The sequence below is a fragment of the Gossypium raimondii genome, chromosome 9, assembly GCF_025698545.1.
Source record: "Gossypium raimondii isolate GPD5lz chromosome 9, ASM2569854v1, whole genome shotgun sequence".
Lineage (NCBI taxonomy): Eukaryota > Viridiplantae > Streptophyta > Magnoliopsida > Malvales > Malvaceae > Gossypium > Gossypium raimondii.
Genome location: NC_068573.1, coordinates 9,113,403 through 9,121,740, shown reverse-complemented (window position 1 = coordinate 9,121,740; position 8,338 = coordinate 9,113,403). Strand labels below are relative to the sequence as shown.

At 32.5% G+C, this 8,338-nt stretch overlaps 1 long non-coding RNA gene across 1 annotated transcript; it reads left to right on the top strand.

Annotated features, from left to right (window-relative positions):
- The first annotated feature begins 2,371 nt into the window (after positions 1–2,371).
- LOC128032498 (uncharacterized) lies at positions 2,372–4,067 on the top strand. Its single transcript, XR_008188736.1, has 3 exons — positions 2,372–2,624; positions 3,094–3,179; positions 3,839–4,067. It is a non-coding gene; the product is annotated as an uncharacterized LOC128032498 (long non-coding RNA).
- The last annotated feature ends 4,271 nt before the right edge of the window (positions 4,068–8,338 follow it).

The window sequence follows — 8,338 nt, the reverse complement described above, 5'->3', positions numbered from 1 at the left end:
TCTGCTCATGTGACTGAAGTTTTCGATAAGCATAAGCAAATACATTTTCTTAGTACATCAATATACAACCCAGACTGTTAAGCGGATCATCACTGAAGTCAACAATCTCCTACACGATTTTAGGTTGGGTCAACACTGAAGCTTTTGTTAATATAACCTTCAATTGATTGAAACTTTGTTGATTCCTTTCTGTCTTATCAAAACTAATATTTTTTTAGTAACAACTTCATTATCAGTAATGCAGTCGTCGAGAAGCCTTTTACAAACTATCTAAACTTTCCAGTTAGTCTTAAAACTGTGCACTTCTGTACATTCTTCAGGGATTTACAAATCAAATCTTATGATCTTTTGTTTGGATCAAAACAAATACCCTTAGCCGATATTACATGTTCCAAAAATCTTGTTTCTAGGAGTTAGGATTCACATCAAAATTTTGCATACAATTTCTTTTCTCTTAAAGTCTGTAGTACGGATTTTAGATGTTGATCAAGTTCCTTTCTGTTCCTTGAGTAAATCAGGATGTCATCAGTATGGAACAACATATATCTATTATTTATAGTAATTTCATTCAACTATCTACAACCAATACGAAATCTTAAAGTTTCATCTTTCTTTTTCACAATTAAGACCTAAGTATCCTAAGGTGACACACCCAATTGAATAAACTCTTGGTTTAATAGCTCTTGCAACTGAGGCTTCAATTCTTTCGATGTTGTTAGTGTTATTCTATATGGTGTAACATATATTGAAGCAATTCCAATGCTAATTCAATAACAAATTCAACTTTTCTTTTGGGAGAGAACTTTGACAAATCTCCTGAAAACACATTAAATAATACATTAACCGTCAGACTTGTTTCATCTTCAATATCTATATTTACTATCTAAAATGCAAGACATTCTCTGATCATTATTTAAGCAAATAACACTACCTTAGTATTGGTGGAACATTCAGATCTGTCAACTCTATAGTAATCGATTCACTCTTTTGACATTAGTACAGTTCTCTTCAGTTTACAGTTTCTACCATATCATACAAAGTCAATTAATCCGTATCAAGAATAATATAAAATTTATCAATGGCAATAACATTAGATCAGTAGATGATTCACAATTCCAAATTTTCAATGAACATTTTCTACCTATCTCAATAGTGATAACATCCTGACTTAACAGATTTGTTACTCTAACATCGTATTCAATCAACACTATTAGCAATTTCTTTCGGTTATAAATGTAGTGTAATTATAAAAATGCAGAGGTTCAAAGATTCAAAGTTAATCAATGAGTACACAAAAATATCGAATTAAATAAAATGTACCAGTATTAACATTAGGAGTAGAAGTCTCTTCAAAATTTTGAATAGTTGGCAGGCTTTCGAGCTTCAGATATGACAACCATATCTTTAGTCTCAACTCGATTGTTCAATACGTTACCACTATTTCCCAGTCATCTACTTTTCTCATTTCCAATGTTCCTTAAAATCACACAAAATACAAGTCTACTTTTTGGTCGGTACTTACCTCAATGAGTTTTTTCCACAGTGAATACAAATCGATCTATCCATTATATGAACACTACCATTTCATCAAAACTCGCTGAGTATTTTCTAGTCAGTATTCAACTCTGATCAGATCATCAACAGTCTTCTCGAGAATTCTGTAGCTCTAAATTTTTTTAATCTTATTAAATAGGTGGTCTATGAACATTAGCAGATTTTGAGGACAAGAGGGTGTGTGGGAGGCACATTTAGGGGTGGTGGTTGCGAAGCCACAATATTAGCTGGCATAAACTCTAAGAATCATTAATTCATCTTTTAGAAGAAAACATTATGTATTTCATTATCCGGCCTTTGCAGAATAACATACTATGACCTGCTCCCTGATTGAAAGTAGAAACATTACCATTTACTTCATCTGATACTGTATGATTAGACTCGGTCGACATAGTATATCTATAAGAAAACAGAGTCAAATCAGATCATATTGCATCACACTATTCCAGGTTAATGTGGCATGTATTTTTAAACTCAAAACACGCTACGTTCAATCCTAGAATCGACTAAATTATAGCTCTGATACCACTAAATGCAACACCCCTTACCTAGTTTGTTTGCCAGACCTGAGCTATGGAGTGCTACAGTCAATGCTGGAACAGAGCGCATGTGATAGCCCGAAATAGGGCCTAATCGGAATAGTGGTTTCGTAACCACAAATCCGAAGTGAAATAGTTTAATTTTATAAATTTTTATTAGTTACTGATTGATTGAAATATTGTGTGAAAATATGGATAGAAAATTTTAATGCTTTAGTGCTTAATTGAATTTTTAGGACTAAATTGAGAAAAATGCAAAGTGTGTCTAATTAGTGATTAAATGACTTAATTGAATTATTGCATGAAATTGGAAGTGTTTATGTGGCAATTAGACCATGAATTAGTGTTATGGACACAAAAGGGTATTTCTAGAAAAATATCTAAGTAATGGGTCAAGGGCATTTTTGTCCAAATTGAATAAAAGACAAAATAAAGATGAAAACAAGTGTTCATCTTCTTAAAATCAGACGTTTGCTGCCAAAAAAATTCATGTCACCATAGCTAGGGTTCTTGAACTTCCTAAGCTCAATTGTAAGTGATTTCTTGCCCCGTTTTTGATTATTTTCGTATTTTTATGCTTATTGAAGCTTGAATTTCATGTTTCTACCATTTAATTTAAATGAAATTAAAGTTTAAAAATTGACCCATTCATGATATAATTGTAAATTGATTAGTGATGTTAGATAATGAATGTTTGAAGTGTTAATTACAAGTTTTACTAGATGAATTTTGATGAAAATGTTGAAAAAGGGCTAAATTGTGAAAGATGGTAAAGTGTGCATAAAGTTGTGATTTTGTGAAATTGAGGGCTGTTATGAGCATGAAATATGATTTAGTGAAGTTTGAAATTTAAAAATTTAGTGAATTTTATTTTTACGAGCTTAGGGACAAAAGTGGAATTTTTGAAAAGTTTAGGGAAAATGTAAATTTGCCAAAATGTTGTGTATGAATTGTATTTGAATGAAATGTTGATAAAATGTATTAAATTGTGTTAATATAGATCAAGAAAGAAGAAATAGTGGAAGTGATCGGGGAAAAGAGAAAGTTATCGACTAAATTACAAAAAATAGTCGTTTTGCATCCGAGGTAAGTTACGTGTAAATAATAGTTATATTTTTATAAATTGTGAATTATATTTGATATGTGAATTAATATTGAATGTGGAAGGAAAATTGTTCATGAATTATTAAAGTGTTAAAGTGTTAAAATAAAGTGTTAAGTGTAAATTCTCGGTTGAACTTAGGAATAGAAGTGGATACAAGTGACATGTCACTAGAGACCAGTGTTACAGATGTTACTGATGTTACAGTGAGTCCGGGTCTTTGGGTGATCTAGCATGTGTTGCGAGACACTGACGGCTTGTGTGAGCGAGCCCGTGGACATTCCAGTGTTATTGATCGGTGGTAGCTTGGCTACATTTCGGTGGTAACCTTCTACATATCGGTGGTAACTTCGGCTATATATCAGTGTGGCACTTATGTGCTAAATCTCTACGTATCCGTGTATATTCCAACTGTTCAACGGGATTAATAATGAATTAAAGTGAATATGAAATGTTAAGTGTGAAAATGTATATGCAAGTGAATTGGTAAGATTGTGCATGTGTAAGTGATTGAAATTGCTAAGAAATGTTTTGATTAGTTATATGTTAAAAGTGTTAATTATTAAATGAGTAATTATTGTTTACATGTAACTTACTAAGCTATTTATAGCTTACACATCTCTTTCTTTCCTTTGTTTTATAGTGATTTGAACTTGATCGAATAGTGGACCGTCGGAGCTCGTATCACACTATCATAGCCATCTCGGTATTATGTGCTTTTCAAAATGTTTGAACTATGGCATGTATAGAGTCTTAATCATTTTGAGCATGTTCAAATGATATGGCTAAGATTAGCTATTGAAATGGTTAGTAAAGATTATGTTTTGGTATTATGTATGTGTAAATGGTAACTAATTCAAAGAAGCAGTTTCTTTGACAGCAGCAGTGACGTGAATGTAAAATTCACCATAAATAGTAGAAATGGAATTAGAGAGTGAATTATATATGGAATTAAAGCTTATCAAGTCTATTTTATATGAAAGAAACGATGTAGGAAAAGGAATTCTGTATTTTGAGATATTTGAATTTTAGTGAGACAGGGTCAGAATGGTTTTTGAAGTCCCCTGTTCTGACTTTAGAAAATCATTATAAATTGTACAGAAAGAATTATGGGTCATAATTTATATGTGTAGATTTCTTAGTGAGTCTATTTTCAAAAGAAACAAACTATAACCTTATATGTATTCTGTACAAAGAGATAATTGATTTTTAGTGCCGAGAGGTCAGATCTGTCGAGCTGTGAAACAGGGGATACTTTAATGAATAAACTGTAATAATTGGCCAAGTCAAAAATTCTGAAAATTTTATGGTAAGTAGTAATATGAGTCTAGTTTCAGGGAAAATTTACGGATTTAAATTTTGAGTTCTGTAACTCGAGTTATAATTAAATTAGTGAAAGTCATGCAGGTAGACAGTTTTGTTGTGAACAGTGAATTTAATTTTAAAGGCAAATTTTTATGCTCCGAATCGGTAAGTTAAATTGGATAACATCTCGTACTCGATTCCGGCGACGGTCTCGGGTAAGGGGTGTTACAGCGCATTCAATTTATTTCGATTATTTCAAATAAACATGGAATTACTTTATAAGTACTCAATTAACAGTTAAATTAATTATAAATCATACAATCATAGTTAATTAAATTCAATTCACAAACACCAAATACAATATTTCACAAGCCTTATACAAGCTTACTTATGCTCTAGTATCAACCTAGAATTTAACTAGGACTACTTTACAATATTTCCAAAATTAAAAATCAATTATATCATCAATGAATCCTTCAAATAATCGATCATGTCATAAACATTCAAATATTAGGATACACAATTAAATTCAAGTCTTAATCGAGCTTACGAAACCTCTAAAGTTGACCTAATAATGAACAAGAATCAAATTGTAACATTATCAAAAGATAAGGGAAAATTTTCAGAATAGGGGTCACACAGCCGTATATCTAGGCTATGTAACTCTCTAAAGCTGTGTGTGCCAAAACATCAAATTTCATTACAAAATTCACACGGCCATGTGGCTAAGTCGAGTAACCACACATGGGTGTGTGGCCAGCTTGTGTGACAATCGGGAACTGTGTGACTCGAATTATTTCCTTTTTACCAAAGAGCACGCGACTATGCCACTAGCCTATGCCTGTCACATGGTCGTGTGGCCAACCCGTGTGATACAAAAATAGGCCATAAAGTGCTTGTTTTAAAATAAATTTTCATGGTAGCTTCAAAACACATTTTGGAAATTCAAAACCCTGTTCAAAACATTTCAAAACCAGGCCAAAACATACATATATCAATCCCCTAAATCAATAACCAATATGCCTAAATGGCACCATCATAAATCAAGAATTACAAAACATTACAACTCATTCAACTCAATTGATACCATCCATGCTATTCACTTCACATTACTCAACCTTTTCACATATGCAAAATTGACATTCATCACAAACACCAAATATCATGTCATATTGACACCAAACAACTTCTCAACATGAATACTTTAGACCATACAAACCTACTTACAAATGTACTTCATTTGGTACACTAATGACATCTCCATTTATACCTTCTATACCATTGAAATCATGCACACTTTCCTTATCCATTCATTTCTATACTAATAATTTATGCATCAAGCCATTCTCAAGAAAAAATAAAATATCGACTTTCATCACTCATACACATATAATAAGATGCAAAACATATAAATATAATATGCAAGCCTTCAAAAACTAGCATTATATGAAAATTATGACCAATATAATTTTAGCTGACTAAAATCAGCATTTTAGCTGACTAAATAAGCTTACAAAGAAGCCCTTGAAGAAATTTCAACCTTGCATTCAAACCCCTCCAAAAAATATGGCTTTATGGATTTGCCCCAGGCTATTTTTAGCAAAGTTGAATCTCTCAACTTTGCCATGTGTGTGGCCAGCCAAGCGGGTCTTTTTATCTGATGGAATTTTCTATTTTTAGTAGCCACAATTAGCTATAAAAGCCACCCCTTGCTGATCATTCAACTCATCCCTCACACTCTCATTCTCTCTTCTCCTCTCTCACTTTCTCTCAACTTTTCCTTCCCATTTTCCCTTTTGTTCAAGTGCCGATTTCTTCTCTTGGGAAAGAGGTCCTCATCAGCCATTGTTGAGTAGAAATTAAAGTGTTCATAAGCCACCTTGATAGCCGAGGACAACAGAGAATGAAGAACAGAGAAATCAGTCAAGCCAGGGAGAAACACCGGATTTGCTTCTTGTTCTCTATCTCTTTAAATTTCGTTGTTGTTTTGACAAACATGTTTATGAATATTTATGCTATTGAAATGGTTATTTTAATCAATCTAGCTTGAATTTAACCCGTGTTGGATTGATTATATTTTTCCTGCTTGAATTATTGAAATTGTGTTTATGTTGTTATAGGGCTCGGTAAGATGCTTGATTAAGTAAAATCATGCCTAAGTTATTCTTGCAATATTAATTTTTAGATAAATAATGAATTAATTATTAAATTGTATTCAAATTGTAATTAATCGACACAATACTTAATCAGTGCTGAAGTTAATTTAACATTGGATTTGGCGATACATATGCCTTGCATAACTTGCAAGATTATTGTGATTAAACTGTTTCAAGGTAGAAATACTTTGTTACCTCATTTGATCTTTTATATGCTTGTGAAGATTGATTAATCGCTTAGATTGACATTGAAAAATGTTCAAGAGATTGATTAATTTAATAAGTATGTATGAGCAGTAGTTAGCAAATTATCGAGTTGCCGTGAATTTGTTCGTAGCAGTATAAACATAAGTTTAATAATTCTAAGTTAAAGGAATGTAATTAATCCAACACAATTATATCATCTTGATTAAACCTTATTTGAAATTGTGCATTAGAACCTTTTTATTTTTAATTTTTTTACTTAGTTTTTAACCCTTAGTTGTTAATCATTTTTAAACCAAAATATTTTCCATCACCAAAGTGTTTTAACATTAATTTTATAAATATTCCTTTTCACAGTCCATGTGGGTACAATAACTCAACATTTACTTGTCACTTTATTACTTGTTGCGATTGTGTACACTTGCACATTTTCGTCGTTCCAGGTACCAACACCAGTTACCTTAAAGGGTGAATTGTTCCCCACAAGCACAAGTCCACCTTCAAATAGACTATATGTGGAGAACAAGTCCTTGTTTGGGCACATATGGAAAGAGCATCCTGAATCCACTCGGACGTAAGTTTAGACCTTTCGGTCATAGGCACCAACTTGACCACACTAACATTGGCTACCTCCACCTTTTGCTTCTCATCCTCATTGCTATTAGCAACCCTCCTATTTTTATTTTTCAACCAATAATATTTTGCCTTTATGTGACCCAACTTCTTATAGTAGTTACATGTCTTATCATTATTCCTCGACTTCGATCTTGGCCTAGATTTGTTCTGACATGAATCCTTAGACTGTTACTTGCCTCTAGCAACAAAAAAGAGGTTTGACTACCATACTTCCTACCTAAATCTAACTCGCTATCGAGTTTTTCCTTACTAAACAAGTTACCCTTTACATCCTCAAATGAGAGTTTATCTCTATCATAAATCAGGGTTCCCTGAAATTTTTATACAAAAGGGGCAAAGAGCACAATAATAGCATAGCCTAATCTTCATAATCTATATTGACATCAACATTCTTCAGATCGTTCAAAAGAGTAACAAATTGACTGATGTGACCCCTAAGATTCTCACATTTGTCCATAGGTATGTGTATAGGTGTTGTTTCAACACCAATCGATTCTCTAGAGACTTTGTCATATAAAGAGTTTCTAATTTTCTCTATAAAACTGTTGTTTTCTCTGTAAGCACCTCCTACAACACATTTTTCGTGCGGCACAATTGAATTGTTGACAAAGCCTTCTCATCAAGATTTTTCTATTCTGATTGGTCAAGATTTTTAGGCTTTTATCCTGTAACAACCTTCTTTAAACCGTTCTGAACCAAAATTTTTGTCATCCGAACTTGCCATAAATTGAAATTCGTGATTCCATCAAACCTCTCGATATCGAATCTCATTGTTTCCATCTTGAATGAGTCAATATGCAGAAAATGAACCAAGCTCTGCTACCAGTTTGTTGGGGATTGAC